Here is an 18,658-nt window from a genome sequence, read left to right on the forward strand (position 1 = left end):
CTCACTGGCTGGGTTTGCACTGAGGACTGAATATTAGTCCTCAAGTGCTTGCAAGGTATTACTTGCACTATTCTACAGATACCCCCGCTTAACTTACAGAATGGGTGTTTGCAAGGAAGCAGACACAGGGATGGACCCAGACAAGGCTCCCACTTCTGGAAGTAACGTACAAAATACTCTCTGGCTGGTGTAATGCAGGTGCTTAAACGTTAAGGAAGTCAAGACCAGAGTACACTAGTATTCTGTATTAACAGGACTTAGGCCCCAAGGTTACATTATGAAATAGGCACCCAATTGGAGGTTCCTGGCTATAGAATTTTCCCATGGTGTCTCTCCCCAGAACATAACAAGCATGAACCTTATGTGTCACTGTAGGAGCAAAAGCTGGACTCGGGAACTGAAAACAGATGGCCCACATGGTGATGGCCTGGTTCCTTTATATTTTGGTTGCTCTCAGAAAAATACTAGCGACCTACAGCAGTGATAGCCAAGATAAGCGCTTCCAACCTCTGGTACAAGAGGCAGATTCCAAGGAGCTTCTTACCTGCATGTGCCAAGATCGTTTACAGTAAGGGGGTTGGAAGAAGACGTGGGTTTAGCAGCCACCAGTACCAAATTCCTCGGGGAGAACGTGGGATCAAAAAGGGGAAGCAGTTCACACTGAAAACCTGTCAAGGGAAACCAAATTTTTAAAGGACAGCTGCTGAGAATTTGCTTTTACTCTCTCCCCAGTTATCTTATCAGGGAGTGCCTGTATTTTTGGCCTCATTCATTTGTCAAATGATGCACTTTAACTTATGCTGTGGGTAGCCCCATGCTGGAGCAATAGATACCCGAAATTACCACGGTTGGTGAAATGATTCCGAACAGGCGTTCTGATGCTATCAGGAACAAATGGTGCACACACTAATTCATAGGTTTGTGTGTGTATAAACAACGCAGGCACTAAAATTCTTATGGCACCTAAATGAGCCAAATGCATATTAATTAATGTTATGCCTATGTTAAATCTAGACAGGAGGAACACGCACCAGCTTGTGACTGTTGCGCCATAAATGTAATGTAATCTTATTTGTATTCTAACTGTAATCTATTTGTTATATCACACAGTATCGTACAGTCGATTTAATATCCAATTTGCAAGTTCTTCCGGAATTAATTCAGCTACCTCTCCTCCCTTGTAATAAAAAAAAACAAACAAACAACCAATACTGTTGTAACTTCACTGGAAATGTCCAGTTAGCTCTTTTGTAATCCGCCTTGAACTGCAAGGTATAGGCGGAATAGAAGTCCCTAATGTAATGTAATGTAATGTAATATAAAACTCAAAGCTGACAGGTGGCTGGAGTAGGGCTTGTTCCTTGTGCTAATTTAAAACATTTCTAACTAGTGTTCCAGAGTTATCTTACCTGCCTCAGGTCTGCACAAAGTCCCCTCTCAAAAGCCAGTCTCAAGTTAATTTGGGGGGGGGGGGTTTACCACTGTGGCCGGTGTTTAAACTCCCCCCAACAACAACAATTTATTCTGGTCAATGTAAGAAAGGATCGTAATGGTAAGTCTAATAACAGAATGTTCAGTGGAATGATTCGATCGGAATCCTGTTTTGATTTGGGTTTGATTGTTACGCCTTGACCTATTTTCCAGGTCTTCCAGCTTAGCTACTAGGCCTGCCATACTAGGTGTGATGGCCTGGTGGACTTGCGTCAGTTGCCGGATTGCGTCTTCACTTACTCCAACAAAGTACCGGGTTTTGAAAAGCCATCAGGGAAAATCCAGGGTCCTATTAAGATTCTTAGAACTACTAAAAAACCAATGGGGGATTCTGTGCATCCAGCTGTCAGAGTCCTTGGAAATTTAATTCAGCACCAGCTCTCAGTATAAGCACCAGTGCAGCTTACATTGTTTGAACATGATTGTGGGAAAACCCCATAGGGACAGCCTAGGAGAAATGAGAGGCTGAGTTAGGTTAGAGGTATCAGTTACAGGCCAACATCTGTGCACAAATGGGGTTAAGACAGGTTGGGAGGATGAACCACCAACTGTTCTGCTGCATTACTATTGCCAAAAGTCCACAAAAAGGGTCTTATTTGAGCCTCATCTCTCAGATCAGTGGGGCAGGAAGATCCATGGAGGGGGTTAGGTAGCTGAAAGTGCTGAGTTGTGTAGATTTGAGCCCAATTCAGGTGGGAAGAGATACAGAGATACCCAGATATTGGGCATGCTGTGTTGAGGCTGGAGAAAATAGGAAAAAGGAGTAGCAATAGTCTATGCTACCAATCCAGGGCAAGCAGTGGCTTCCCCCATGTCAGAGATTGCCAGAGGTTGTGGTAAGAGCGGAGAGCATAGCTGATTTTAAGAAAGGTCTGGACAAGTTCCTGGAAGAAAAGTCCATAGTCTGCTATTGAGACTCTACCCATTAAGCCCATACCGTCTACAAAACAGGGGTTAGTAAGTGCTCACGCGTTTGGACAAATTCCTGGAGGAAAAAGCCCATAGTCTGTTAAAGACGTGGGGGAAGCCTCTGCTTGCTCTGAAGCAGTAGCATGAAATGTTGCTACTCTTTGGGTTTTGGCCAGGTACTAGTGATCTGGATTGGCCACTGTGAGAAAGGGCTACTGGGCTTATGGACCATTGGTCTGACCATTAATGGCATTCATAGGCCCTTTTTTTTTTTTTTTCTACGCAGCATTAGCGACAACCACACCAAAGCCCATAGGGATTTACAAGGGTTTCAGTCCGATTACCATGCTGGCCTTATCCAAAATACATAAATAAAAACCATCTAAGAGAACAGTCGTCCCTAAATTCATTTAAGATCAGCCTAAAAACCTTCTTGGTTAAAGATGCCTTTGGGCTATGTTGTCCTTCTATGGATGTCAATGATTTTTCCTGATGCTTCTTCATTTCTGTTTAACCTTCTCTCCTATTCAAATTGTAGTTCTTCCCATTAGCCCGTTGTGTCAATGTATGTTGTATAATTTTTTTTAATTTTTTTTTATGTACTTTTTTATCTTTGTAAACCGCGGTATAACAAATTTTAATAAAACTTGAAGAAACCTAACTCGATAATTCTCCCCCCCCCCCAATTTTGAAAATTAGCAATATAGTGCATAAAAAGAGACCAGGACACAAAACTCAGAGGGATTTGGGACCATCGATGTAGTTGGTCTTTAATCAGGGTTTCTGCATTCACTTTCACATGGGCTCATGGTGGTGATGGTGTGACGGGAAACAGGAGCTGCTTGGTCTTCACATGATGGACCCAGACATCAGCACAGGACATCTCCTAGCAATTCTAAGGGAGCGAACGGGGGCTGAAAAGAGAAAACGTTAAATGGAGGTGAGATGAGGAAAGAGCCAAATGCTAAACCCCCCCCCCCCCTTGAGATTTCAAGACCCTTCTCCACACCCTGCCTCTGGTCTTGTAAGGGAACGCAGTAGCCTCACTTGATGCTGGGGCTCTCTTAGCTCAAACTTGAGCCCTGCGCAGGGGTTCTTGCCCTCTCCCTCGGCCCATAACACAGCTAAATACACAACTTTTGGGGGGGAGGGAGCGGCTGTACGCAAATCTTGCTCTCTCAATCCTATATTGAGAACTTAGGTACCTTATGCAGCAACTCGGCGTCGGCGTCGGCGCCTCCTCCTGCGTCCGCTGGAACTCCTGCCTCTTCTTCTTCTCTTGGTAGGCATCGTCAAACTCGAAATGCTCGCAGCCCGCTTCCTGCTCCGCCTCCTGCGTGAAGATCGGCGGCTCCGGCTCCGGCTCCGGCTCCGGCTCCTGCCCCTGCGCCTTCGCCGCCTTGAGCTCCCGTCCTGATGTCTCCTGGTGCGGCGGCGGCGGCGACGGCGAGGCGGCATCAGCTGGCTGCTGCTACTGCTGGCTATGCTTTTCCTGCTCCTGCTTCTGCTCCTTCGGCTTCTGCTCCTCCGTCGTCGACGACCCATTTCTTGAGTATCTGTTGCTTCCTAAATCAGAAACCATCTGGAACCCTGTCTTTCTGAGTAAAGTTGACTCCTGCAGCTGCCTCTTATATCTTGACCCCAATTGTTAGGTATCTGTGATGTGCCCTTTATACAGTCATGAAAGTGGCGACTATATTTGGGTATAAGGAAATACCTAGCAGGAAACATCTTTGCTGCAGCTATGTATGTTACAATATAGTCAGTTCAGAACCAAATTTTCCTGAAGGGTACAAGTCCAGAACTGACTTCCTCCCATAACCTATGAGTAGAAGCCTGCCTTGTTTCCTGCACAGAGCCTACAAGGCTCATAGTTACATAGAAAATGATGGCCCATCCGGTCTGCCCATCCACTATCTCTTCCTCTCCCTAAGAGATCCCATGTGCCTGTCCCAGGCTTTCTTGAAACCAGACACAGTCTCTGTCTCCACCACCTCTTCCGGGAGACTGTTCCATGCATCTACCACCCTTTCTGTCAAAAAGTATTTCCTTAGATTACTCCGGAGCCTATCGCCTCTTCACTTCATCCTATGCCCTCTCATTGCAGAATCTATTTTCAAATGAAAGAGACTCGACTTGTGCGCATTTACATTACGTAGGTATTTAAACGTTAAGGCAGCTTCCCATGCTTCTCCCAAACCACACATATTTCTGCAGCTTCCTGTTGTGTACAGCTGTGCACTCCACTAAAGGAAGCAGAATTTTTTTTTATTTTTTATTGCGTTTTCAAAGCATGAAACATTTCATTGCCCCAGATACAAATAAGAACGTGTCAGATTTAAGAATAAGTATGGCAGAAAGGGTGGTAAGATGTGTAGAATAGTCCCCCGGTAGAAGTGGTGGAGTCAGACTGTGTCTGAATTCAAGAAAGCGTGAGACAGGAACGTGGGATCTCTTAGGGAGAGGAGGAGATAGTGGATGCTGGGGATGGGCAGCCTGGATGGGCCATTTGGCCTTTGTCGTCATGTTTCTATAACCATAAAACTCTATGATCTTACAATGCAGGTGTAAAGAGCCTTAGCCTATAGGAAGAGGAGATGCAAATGTTAAGAACCTTGGCCAATAGGGGGAGGAGGAGTTAGTGGATGCTGTGGATGGGCAGACTGGGTGGGCCATTTGGCCTTTATCTGCCATCATGTTTCTGTGTTCTACATCCAAGTTAGTATTAATAGTTTTTTGGGTTTTTTTAAAATATTTTTTTAACGTATGGCTTGTATATTATGACAGACTGTTGTAACCTTCTGTTTTCCTTTTTTGGGTTAAATAAAAAGATTTAAATCCAAATCTATTATATGCTTATACATCTAACTCACACTTTCTGGTGATTCTCTGGTTTAAATGAACTCATTCATTGTCGCCTGCTGGCAGATCCTTGACTGGATTAAAAAAAAAAAAAGTTAAGCCCCACTCGTTCGTCACAGCACATGGCCCCGACAGACCTTTGCCCCTGTATCGCCAAGGCTATGGTTGGCTCCGGGTACCTTTTCGATGGAGAGGGAACCAGCCCGGATGATGATTCTGCTACGGCAGCTTCCATTGCCACCGACAGACTGTGTTTCTTGACCGTGCCGCTCCCGACTACAAATATAAACTTTAGCTCGGTTCACTTTATTGCACAAATAATGTCCAAGATAAACGGCACAGGGTTTATATGGTGGGGCTGGGAAGAAAGGGAGGAAGGGTCACAAATGGCAGCCTTGAAGCCCGCCTCTGGTTAAGCCAGAAGGGTCTGTATTTTAGAGGGAGAAGGATGCCTGCTAAATATGACACATCGGCATTCATCCCCATTATGGTTTCTGTTGCTCTTGATTGCCCCCTACTGGAGATTTTGGTTTAGATTTGGACTGTAGATGTGACTACTGTCTTTGATTGCAACCATACAGAAAAAGCAGTTTATCAAGTCCTTTACCCTTTCCAATCAAGCTGTTGTGACATCATTGAGGAGGTTGACTCTTATTGGTGGAATGAGGCATTATGACATCACAATCTCAGCTCTGGTTACCAGAAACAGAAACTCTTCACACTAAGGGGCGGAGTTAACAACATAGGACACTGGGCGTGGCCTAGTGGTCAGAGCAGCTGACTCCACACCCTGAGGTTGTGAGTTCAATTCCCACTGCAGCTCCTAGTGACTCTGGACTAGTTACTTAACACTTCATTGCCCAAGGTACAAAATAAGGACCTGTCTTAAAATATGTAAACCACTTTGATTGTAACCAGACAGGAAAAGCAGCATATCAAGTCCCATCCCCTGTACCTGAATAAAACACTAGGGGGTCTGTTTACATGCATTAACCCTTTCAGGACCAAGGGACATATTTGTCCCATAACTTTAAAATCCTATCAATTTTGATTGGGATAGTCTACAGTTCTAAATTTGATATGTACGGATTCCATAGGATACTGCCTTTATGTAAACAAACTGGTTCCGACATTCATTCATTAGCGTCGTTGCCAGATTGACGAGAACATTCACTTGCCACACTGTCCATAAGCCAGAAGTGTGATTTTTAAAAAAAAAAAATAATGATATTTCACAAAAAAAAATCAATTTTTTGGCATCTGCAAGCCCTTTTTACCATAAAAATGTCGTCAAAACCACAAAAATTGGCCTACGATCCTTATGGTCCTGAAAGGGTTAACAGGAAAAAGTTAATTTTGCAGGTAGGTATAATATCCACCCCAGTATTTGTCACATAGGTGTGTAAATTATAGTACAGTGCTCCCCCCCCCGCGAATTCGCGGTCCCAGTCATTTGCAGTATTTTACGACCGCGAATAACCAAGCAGGAGAGGGCAGCCAGAGCGCTGGCGAATGAAGGAAATCACTCGTGGTACGCCCCAACCGCCTCTTCCTGTACTGCGTGTCAAAGCAGCTTCCGATTGGTGAGGCCCGACTTTAGTACAGGAAGAGGCGGTCGGCGCATACCGCGAGTGATTTCCTTCACTCGCCAGCGCTCTGGCTGCCCCCTCTCCTGTCTTCCCCTGCTAAAAACCGTATTTGCGGTTTTTCAGCGTTCACGGGGGTTCCTGGAACGGAACTCCCGTGAATATCGGGGGGAGTACTGTATTTTGTAATTTACACAGAAACGTGCATGCCATCCAAACTCCACCCCTGGCAAATCACAGCACCCAGAGGAAAAAAAAAAAACAAAAGGAAGGGAAAGATCAACGTACTTCCGAGAAGCTATAAAATACAGTTGAAATAATGCCATTAGACGAGCTTACTAATTATCGAATGCGTCTTTAAAAAGAAAGCTTTTTAATTTGCTCTTAAATCTATCCAAGTTGTGTTCTTCCCTTAAGTAAATAGGGAGTGAGTTCCATGTTTGAGGGGCCGTGTATTAATAATTTTAAGTGAGGGAATCATCAGTAAATGTTGTTCATTCAATCTCAATAATCTATTTGAGGTGGAGGGAATCAGTAGTTTATAAGTAAAAGCAGGAGTTTTATAAAGCAATGATTTGAGAGCAAGCAGACTTGTTTATAAATTATCCGGTGAGCTACCAGGAGCCAATGCGCTTTCGATATAAGTTTAATAGAAGCATTTTGAATGATTTCATTTTTGGGCTATTCCCTTAAATAGGGCATTGCAATAATCAATTTTAAAAATTACCAAGGAATGGATTAGAATGTTACGTGACTTTGGACATAGAAATTGCGAAACTGAACGAATTCGGCGAAGTCTGAAAAAGGTTGATTTAACAATGCTACTGATGTGGTCGTGATAAGTTAGTTTATAACCTAGAATTGACTGTAGAGTGGTACCCATGAGAGTGATGGGAAAAATGAGCTCAGGACTGCCTTTCCAGGGAAATAGCATAACGTTTGATTTGTTAACATTAAGCGATAATCTATTAGCGTCAAGCCATTGGTCTTATTGACTGCTATCGTTTCAAGGGGATTATTAGTATCAAGAGGATGTAAAAGCTGAATACGTTAAAACCAATGGATTGGCAAAGAGTCATCGATGGTGCAAGAAAAATATTAAACAAAAGTGGTGAAAGAATGGACCCTTTTGGAAAGTGTATTGTTAAAAGACTAAACGAAACTAAGCCTTAGGTTTATATACCGCGTCCTCTCCACCGTCGTAGAGCTCGGCACGGTTTACAAGAGTTGAGAGAGAAAGGAACTCCAATGAAGGTCAAAGGGTATAGTGAGAAGGATATTTGGGGGGCTTAGGATGCCAAAGATGGGGTAAGTATTGCATTTTTGAAAACAGCCAGGTTTTCAGATGTTTGCGGAAGAGTTGGAGAGAGCTCAGGGTCCGGAGGGGGGGAGGTAAGGTTGTTCCAGAGCTCAGTGAATCTGAAGGGGAGGGAGGTCCCTAGTTTTCCTGCACGGGAAATGCCTTTTAATGAAGGGAAGGATAGTTTTAGTTTGTGAAGTGGGTCTGCTGGTATTAAGATTTAAAGATTTAAGACACAGTAGAAGAACGGTCTGCAAAGTATGATATAAACCAAGAATTTCACTTGTAGCACCTTCAGTTGGTCTTTCCAAAACAACAAATCTTCCTTTTGTTGATTTATACTCCGCCTTTTGCAAAGCGAAGTACAAATAGTACTTCACAAACATTTCAGACATTTTGCAACATCCTATTCAGCATAAAATCGAAATAAAATACCAGCCTGACAATAATAGCAGCACCGATCACTTCTCCTGTACCAAAAATCTATCTCAGGCAGCCTAATCCAACTCAGGTTTTCAACGAGCAACATCTCATACTGTGTAAATTTCATGCAACAAAACAGATGTCTTTTCAACAATTTCTTAAAGGCATCCACATTTTTTTAATTCTTCCGAAACACAGAAGATGCCTTTAAACAGGGCACTTAGAAACATTCAAACTCACTTGAGAATATCTTGAGAAAGCAGCACATAGAAAGTCCTGTACTTTCTATCGTTAATCTAACAATTACAGAATGGGGGAAAGGGGATGAGGAGGAGGAGGGTGTCCGCTGGCTTGTTTGGTGACAGTCTGGCTTCTCAAGTGAACTATAGTGAAGATCTCTGTCCATTATTCTGGGATCTCTGTGTGTTTCCAGTGCAAGAAACGGGGATTAGCACAACAGTCTTTTGCCACTTTGAAAAAGCTGCTGCACTCAAATTGCAGGCATTGCCTAGGTTGCTGATGGTGGCAGGTGACACCTTCAGTCACAAGGGTAGGGATTGTTGCCTCACGTGGACTCCCAGGTGGCCTGTTGGGTGTGCCCCCCTCCACCTCTGCTGAGAGGAACAACTTAATTCCTGGCAAATAGCTCTGGAGTGAAGAAATTCCAGCAGTGTTGACGCCATCCCGGTGTTTATGATTCTAATGAGTGAGCCCTTAAATGCATCAGCTGAGGGGTTGACCCCAATAATGTTGCAGCTCACTTGTCAAAGAAGGGTCCGAGTTGTCTTGCAGCTGAATCACCTTCTGAGCCGTGAATCTAGATGAGGCATGCATGCTTGATATTAAAAGCATTAAATCCTAGAGCCTCCTAATTAGAGACCTGTCTGTCTAGTCTTATTAAAGCAGGAATTATGAAGCTAATTATTAATTGCCCACTTATCATTTGCAAGGATCATGGAACAGGTCACTGATGAGGCCTTGCTGAAAAAGGTGGAGCTGTCTTCCATTAACAAAGAGACAATTTTTGTGACCCAGTTCCTTAGAACTGTAAGGATAAGTATTGCTATTAACTTGCTGGATGACAAGCTGGTTGACTTTTGTGACTGTGGTCAGTGATCGAGATGGATTCTGCTCTTTTGGGGTCTTAACCACTGCACTCGCTGCATGTCAATGAGGACTCCTATACCACCTTTGGCATTTCAAAGCCGACATCCAAAGTGGTGGGCGCTGGAGGATTAAATGACTTGCCCAGGCTCCCGAGGGGCAACAGCTCTACCAGTGAGCCACACCTTCCCTATTGCTGAAGCACTTACAGGACCAGTGTGAGGGTTTCGGGTGCCCTAGGTCATTTATCCAGATAACTTAGATTAGCTTTCTGGCTGTCTTACCCTCCTAACGCCACTGTATTTATCTAGATTTCTATCCTGACCTTCCAAAAGCTCAGAACGGGTTACAAAATGACATTCACAGTGAAGAAGGAGGACATGAATTTAAAGACAGAGATTGCAGAGGGCAAAAGGGGATATGAGGGACGAGGGGATATGAGGGAAGCATACAAGGAGACTAAATAGGGGCGAGAGGAGCAGATAGAAGCTTTTACAAGGAGCCGGTATCTTTGGTAAAAGGGAAGGCCTTTGTTGCTCTTCGAAAGGCCATTAGAGACTTCTCAAGGGAAGTCATAACATTTAAGCCCCTTCTTAGAGGCCAGATAACTTGCTAAAATCTACAGAAAACTCAGTTTAAAACATGCACCAGGCATGGAGCTTCCTTAGGGCTAATTGTATTGTGTAAAATTCACCTAGGATCCTACATTCACCCTTTCCTAGAATGCCTCAAGTTGGGCGCAAGCACAAGCAAATCACAGTCCTATGGGACTACACAACTCTATTGTTAGGGGATCACCGAGTGCTCCTAGACCCCAACATACCAGTTCCAACATGTAAGCTTATTGCTATTACTTTGCTGCTGATCAAGGTTATCTCAGAATATTGGACCGTGAAAGAAAATCTCCCTATAGCTCTATGGCAGTGTCTCGCAATCTTTCTCAAGCCGTGGCACCCAGAAGCTCGTGACATCATCACGTCGGCGTGAAGGACCTTCAGACGGGCCCTGAGCTACCAGTGGCGGGGGTCAACAGGGAAGAGGGCCAGAGAGGAGAGGCGCTGGCGATGGCTGATTGCCTACAGGATGTGTATTACCCAGGAGGTCTTTGGCAGGCCTGTATGCAAGTGCTACTAAATATTTAGAGCTGGCACCCTCATACCTAACTGGGCAAAGATGGAACTGATTATCACTGGTACCCACCGTCTTCCAGCTCTCACCTGACACTATCTGGACAGTGCCAAACTAATGGTAGATAGTAGATGGAGCATAGTAGATGGGCAGGCTGGATGGGCCATTTGGCCTTTATTACATTACATTACATTACATTACATTACTATTCCGCCTCAACCTTGCAGTTCTGGGCGGATTACAAAAGAGACATCTGGACTTTTCCAGAGGAGTTACAAGAAGAATGGTGTAGCATAGTTTAGGGAATGGGATACGGCAAGGATTGGGCTATTCCAGTGGATATACAATTCGGGATGCTGTACAGATAGGATATAGTGCAGTTTCAGTATATATGCAGTTAAGGAAGCAGTTGACAAGCTTGGGCTTTGAGGGGAAGGGTAACTGGTGAAGAAGGGAGGTTGGAGTTATGACATCTGTATAAATTTTTATCTGCCGTCAAGTTCGTTTCAACGAGGATGACCAGTTAAGTGCCATTGAAAATGACTGAAAGTGCCTGTTATGTCAAGGGACAGGGTCTGGTTGCATCCTGATATTCAGACCTAACTGGCTATTTGACTGTATAAATAGCTGTCCTATCTTCAACCTTGGGTGGGGAGCACAACGGTTAGAGCTACAGTGTCGGCACCCTGACGTTGTGGGTTCAAACCCTGCGTTGCTCCCTTTGACCCTGGGCAAGTCACTTAATCCCCCCCCCCCCCCATTGCCCCAGGTCCATTAGATAGAGTGTGAGCCCACCAGGATCTGACTAAACCACTTAGGAGTCGTGTGCTGTCATCACCCAGCAGTTTCACAAAATGGACTCGAAATATTTGGAGAACTGAAATGGTGTGTTCATTGACGGTTTAGGGAGAAAAGTTGGGATTACACCTGTGGGGCCTCTGGTGAAACAAATGCCCCAGTTTTTCCTTTTCACCCATTCCAAAATAACAAGAAACTTGACATCAGGATGGTACGAAATTTGCTAGTGCTTTAATTCACTGTGCCATACATTTCCTGCTGTAGCTCTTTTTTCTCTCTGGGTGGTGATGGTAGGTCTTTTTCTGTTCTGTGGTGCGCTAGCTGGTCACAATGCCTTTGGAGAGGTTGCCATTCGGAGATCAGGTGAGGGCGGAGAGGCTTCCTTGCAGGCCCAGACAGCATGGCAGCAGGAACTGTCTGGCATGGCGTCTACCTTCTAGAGTATCGTCTGTACCGTCGTCTGTATCCGGATCCATTTCCGTTTCCGTTCATGCTTCCTGTAGAGTAAGAACAGAGGTGGTCAGGGGTTGGAGTAAGACCTCCATTTGGGTTTTTGCTTTTGGGGGGGGGGGACAGAGGGCATTAAAATAAAAACAAATATTGTCTCAGCATTGCCATTTACCTCGTCTCCTTCTGTGTCTCCTCCTGACGTGCCCTCGGGATCTCCGGTGCCTCCTATACCTCCTTCGTGGAGATCTTCTCCTTCTTCTCCTTCGTGCACTTCTGCTCCTGCTTCGATGTCTTCTATAGGCCATGGTGACTACTGTTCTTCTTTTGATCTAGGAGCAGGACTCATACCTCGGGCTGCCCCCACAGCCGCATATATAGCTACCAGCTATTGTGACGTCAACCGGTGATGCTGTGGCCTCCCCCTGTGAGAAGTGGCAGTGGCTGCCTTTTGTCGGCGACCGTATATGGGCATAAGGGTGTGGAAGCGATTCGGGCATGCGTAACAAACATATCAATACGCTTTCACATTTTGTTTTCCTGGAGGGAGGGGCCCCTTTCAGGTGACCAAAGGGTTAATATTGATCTCTATATATACCTAAGAGTCATGCATTTGCTGTTGCTGTGAATCTATGATGTCAATCTAAACTTTGCATCTTTGATGGGGGGGGTTGATACCCAGCTAAGGGTCCTGCCGTCAATGTAGTTTACAATGATAATTTCTGATAGCGAGAAGAAAGAAGGACTCTGGTTTTGGCGCATATGAAAATCAGTGCTGAAAAAAGCGCTATCCTATAAACCACATTTGGAGTTACACATAGCACTCGTCTATTCAACTAGAATGTAAACCTGGCGTAAATTATGCGCGGATTAGGTGAATTCTAGAACTGCACTTCTAGGAATGTCCAAGGCCCTTCCCTGGCTACACCCTCTTTTGAAATCCGCACACTATCGGATTTGCACACACAACTTTAGTCATGGTTTACAGAATTGAGGGAAGTGTGTTCCTCCTGCTCCAGATCAAATGCGCCTGTAAATAAAAATGCTTCGAGTCCCGTCTTATTTTACAAGTCGGATTCACCCAAAGGTTGACTTAAAACAACAGCCCACTAGAAGATTTATACTCTCTTCTTCTCGGCATTCCAAGACGAGGGTTTTTCTTTTGCCATCACCATTGTTTTATGTTCACTTAGCCTTTCCATCTGGGATAGAATCTTACTGTGAGCCTCAGTGGAGTATTGTAATCTCTAAGCATTCTGGGAGTTGTAGTCATTTTTTTAAAAAAGTACAAGATGTATGTGTGGACAAACTACTTTCCTGGTTGTCAGCCTTCCCTTTCCCCATTTCGATTCCCCATATCTCCCTCTCTTATTCCACCCACCATCCATCCTCATCCCCCTCCCCCCTCTCTACTCCTTGGTCTCCCCATTTCTCAATCCTCTCGCGCTCCCATGCCAACTGGAGAGCAATAATAGAAACTACCACAAGTATAGGGATAGTGAGAGCTGCAGCCTCATTGCTCCTTGTGACACCTGGGCAAGTCACTTAACACCCCTCCCCAATTGCCCCAGGTACACTAGAGTTTCAGCCCACCGGGGCAGATAGGGAAATATGAATGTAAAACCACTTATATAAGTGATATATAAATAGAATAAAATATATGACTAACTAGAAGGGCAGTCAGCTGTAGAACCACAGCAGAGACAGCAGGTAGTGTGGGGTACAGCAGGGCTGTGCTTTCTGTCCCTTCTGCTGTCTTCAGGGCCATCCCCACCATTAGGCAGGCATAGGCCATTGCCTAGGGCAGCAGCTTTATTGAGGGGAGTGTGTGTGTGTGGGGGGGGGCAAAGAGCAGCTGCAGTCAACCCAAAAGAATACCATACTTCCTGACAACCACACAAACCCAGGAAGTTCTTTTACCAGTAGGGAGGGTGGACAGTTGTCAATTAGTTATTCTGGGAGGGGTGGTGTTGGGATGATCATAGTTTTTGGGTAGCCAAAGGGTCTAAACATTAATGGAGGAGTACATAAGATTGAAGGTTTGCCTAGAGCACCAAATACCCTTTAACTGGCCATGCTTCTCTTCCTTCTGTCCCTATATTGCATAGGCTTCCTGATTAGGAAAAGCCTGCACTGGGGCAGGACGGAGAGAAACAGCCCCAAAGGGCCTTCTACTTTCGTCATGGTTCCGAGGCTTGCAGCCTTTTCCTGCATCTTGCTACTTCCCACGCTTGTGTTGTTGCTCACATTGACGTGGGCGAGAGCAAGTCTGGGGAAGCAGAGAGCTAAGAAGTGAGGAGGGGAGGTGGACGCTGGAAGTTTGGGGAGGGGTGGAATTGCCAGAGGGCGATGGAGGACTGTAAAGTGTTGGTGGAAAAGTCAAAGGAGGAGAGCTGGAGCAAAGGAAATGGAGGGGTCAGGACGGGATTAGACAGGAGAGTAGAAAAGGGAGAAGAAAGATGGAGGGAAATGAGATTAAAGAAGGATGAGGGCGAGATGGATGGGAAAGTAGAGAGAATATGGAAAGAACTACGAATCGAATCTAATCTTTGATTTTATATACTGATTCATCCCAACAGGAGGGCTCGACTCGGTTAACAAAATATTAATAAATTATACAGGAGATTAGAGCAGAAACTATATCTTTTAGGCCAAAATTTTATCTTTTATGGTTGATTATTTGAAAAAGAAAAATCATGATTAAATTTCTGAAATAAATGTGTCTTCAATGCTTTCCGAAAAGTGGGTAGATGGGAGTGAACTCCAATTATAGAAGTAAGGTCATTCCAAACTTTTACAAATAAAAAAGAAAGTGATCGACAAAAGTTGGCCATAGTTTGTATTCCTTTAACAGTGGGAAAGCCAAGTTTATATTTCTGAGAGATCCTAGAATTAGTTAAGAGAGACTAGATGAAAACAGAAACCAAAAATGAGATGGAGGGGGGGAATCCAAATAACCAAATGTAAAGGGACAAAAAGTAATACCAGCATATCTGTGGCCCTAGTCTGAAAGGAGATAGATTCCGTACAAACGTAAAGACGTTCTTCTTCACCCAGTGGCGGAAAACTGGAACGCTCTTCCGGAGGCTGTTATAGGGGGAAACACCCTCCAGGGATTCAAGACAAAGTTGGACAAGTCCCTGCCGAACCCAGAACGTACGCGGGTAGGGCTAGATTCAGTTAGGGCAGGGGTGTCCAATGTCGGTCCTCGAGGGCCGCAGTCCAGTCGGGTTTTCAGGATTTCCCCAATGAATATGCATGAGATCTATTTGCATGCACTGCTTTCAATGCATATCCATTGGGGAAATCCTGAAAACCCGACTGGACTGCGGCCCTCGAGGACCGACATTGGACACCCCTGAGTTAGGGCAATGGTCTGTGACCTAAGGGCCGCCGCATGAGCGGACTGCTGGACACGATGACCCAGCAGCCCAATTCTTATGTTCGTATTCTATAGCTGTGTTTATGGTAGAGAACGTCACATATTGAGCTCATGAACAGTAAAGTATGAGCACATGCGGGAAACAGAAACAGAAAACACGCTACATGCTAGAAGCTTCTATAGTGTATGCTTTGATCTCAGTTGCCTCGTTACGTTCATGTGCCTGGGTTTCTGTGACTAAGAAAGAGGTTAGGAAGTAGTCTCCAATCCCTATATGTCCTGTCTGACCAAATTAGATAAGCTGTTCTGAGCAGGGACCATGTCCAGCACTATAGAAATAGTAGTAATAAGGGGAAGGAGTTGCTGGTGGAAGTGGGGGTTCCTCTAAGTTGGCAAGAGCTGGGGCCATGGTTGCATCCCCAAATCTTGCTAAAACCTTACTAAATAATAAGCTGCTGCCACCTCACTAATTTGCAACAGAACTGCTGGTGTTGTCAGCTTCCAAAGCAGGCTCTGGATCTGGCAGCCACCTCCATTTTTCCCACCCACATGGCAATGGAACGATTGGCCGGAAGGGTGGGATGAGGCATAAAGGAAGACTGTCAAACAATCAATAGGACTTCCAGAATGTTCAGAAGTGAAACATCCGGAAAAGGCTGTAAAGGACTCACCATGCACACTGGGAATATGGAAATAATTTCTTTCCTTGGGTCACAGGAAGGCAATGGACAGGTCTCCTCTTTGTCTTCCCATCCCTTTTTTTGAATCTTATCCTCCCCCAGCATCCTCAGCTTCCAAGACGAGACCAAAAGAAACTTGTGACATCCAGAGTAAAGGACCAGGTCACTTTGGTGGGAAAGTATTCTAGGTCTCCTTCGGGTAGCATCGTGGTTTGTTTGGAAATTTATAGTTCTACGTAAACTAATCCAAAGAGAAGTGTTACGTCCAGTTCTTTGAATCAAAACGTTCAAAGATAGGGCACCAATTACGAGTGCACTTGACAGGTTTAATCTCGGGTATTTGTAAAATGCGAGAATAAGGCCTCGCTGATCCGTTGTGTGCTCTGAAAACTGCAGTGTAATTTTGATTTTAATTAGGAAAGTTCTCCCAAGAACTTGGTCAGCATTTTCCTTTGATTCAGCGTACAGATTTTAGGATAAACCATATATGTTCTTAAACACAGTTAAATAAGCAAAACGGAATCCCCATCAATCCTTTGGCATCATCATTCCACTTTATTGAACTGATAAAGACACCTAGACCGTGCTGCTGGAGATCTGGAAATCGATGGTGATTTATCCAAATTTGTCTTCGCGTTTTCTCTGGTACTTTTTTTCTTTTTATGTTCCAGATTGTTCTGTTCACCGTCTATATTATAAGGTGCTCAGCAGCAGAATCCTAATGCAGGATCCGTTCATCTGGAATCTGTTGAGCGAGAGAGAGAAAGCGTGCATGAGGACGGCTGGCTAAAACAGTTGGACTAAACCAGATTCGAAACTTGAACCCCCTCCCCCCCCTCCCATCGCCGCAGTACTTACATCTCTTTTTGTTTCTAGGGTCTCTCTTTCGGCTTTTCCTCCTCCTCCTCCTCACCGATGTTCTTTTCTGGATCTTTCTGCCTTTCAAACTGCAGCTCTTACTTCTCCTGCTGGTTCCTCTCCTCTGCTTACAGGTAGCTCGCATGGTCTTTTTCGTGGGAGATGTGTTGGTTTTTCTTCAGGCAGTTCAGGAGTGCGGTAAATTAAAAAAAAAAATGTTGCTACCTGGAGCTTAGTCTCGCGTCACCTGGTATTTAAGTAGTTGGTGGCTGATCATTACACTCCAGCCAACTATGACAAGGGTCTGATGGTGCAGGTGACACATAATGCCTATTATTTGATCATTGATCATCCCCCTCAAATGGCGATTGGCCGATTGATAGTGGATTAGTATTAAGCTTAGACAAGACGGTAGCTTGTCATATTGCAGGAGCTAGGGGGTCTCCATACTTGAATTTAGTATGGGATCATTGTTTATTGCAATATTTACAAATCGTTGAATGCAGTAGATAGTTTTAGATTCTTCAGTTCAACTTCTTCCGTGGTGGCAAAAGGATTTGGAGCTTTTGAGACAACTCGGATCAGAAATTTGGGGGATGAAGGTTCTCTACATGCCCTAATTCACGGCCTCTTTTGCAAAGCCACGTGGCAACAGCCCTGAAGCCCTTTAAATCTCTATGGGCTTCGGGGCCGTTAGCATGGCTTTGTAAAAGAGGCTTTGTAAAAGATTACACAAGGAGGGATAGTGTCAGCACAACTGAAACGTTTACAAACTCTGCAGAATACGGCTCTTTGACTATTAGGTAAAATTAGGTTGAGGGAGCACTTAACATTTCCTTGATTACCCATCGATGTTAGCTTAAAAACCCCCCTCCCCTTTTGCTAAACCCCGATAGCTATCGCGGTTTAGTAAAAGTGGGGGTCTGTAACTCTTGAAAAAGGAAATATGTTCAGTCTGACACATGAAGCCCCTCTTACCTGCCCTGATTTTCTTGGGTTCCTATTATTAATTATTGTGACCCTGTAAAAATTTGTTGGTTTTTTTTTTTTTTTAATTATCTGATGTACCTGGTGGGGCGTGATGGGAAAGTGCATGGATTGATCTTGGGGATGCAGACTGTCTGCGCGTGGCCATCAGCTCTGCTGCTCCCCCCGCCTAGGGGGTGGGGACCAGCGGAGCCGACAGCCACGCACAGGCGGATATCAGACCCAGAACCTCTCCAGCACCCCCGAGCTCCCTGCACCTGGGGCAGACGCCACCGGTTCATAAAACCACCATTCTAGCAGGTTCTGTATTCAAGTTTCTTATTTTCTTTGCTTATTTGAAAAAGTGATTACTAGAGTGTGAATTTTCTTTAAACCTCTTTATAAAATATCTTTTTGTTGGACCAAGCAAAGAATTTCTTTAATACATGAGCGTCTGAAACTACTACCAGGCTCCTTTCTTTTGATGTGACCATCATGGCTGGAAGAAAGAAGGTTAAAAAAAAAAAAAAAAATAGTTGGAGAATGGTATCGGGAGGGGATGAGTTGAGATTGGATTAGCATTGCTTATAGATAGGATAGAAGGGTATAGATAGAGGACTGCTACACATGTCCTGGACCTGTCGGGCTGCCACGCGAGCAGACTGCTGGGCACGATGGACCTCCGGTCTGACCCAGCAGAGGCACTTCTTATGTATACTTGTTT

The sequence above is a fragment of the Geotrypetes seraphini genome, chromosome 16, assembly GCF_902459505.1.
Source record: "Geotrypetes seraphini chromosome 16, aGeoSer1.1, whole genome shotgun sequence".
NCBI lineage: Eukaryota > Metazoa > Chordata > Amphibia > Gymnophiona > Dermophiidae > Geotrypetes > Geotrypetes seraphini.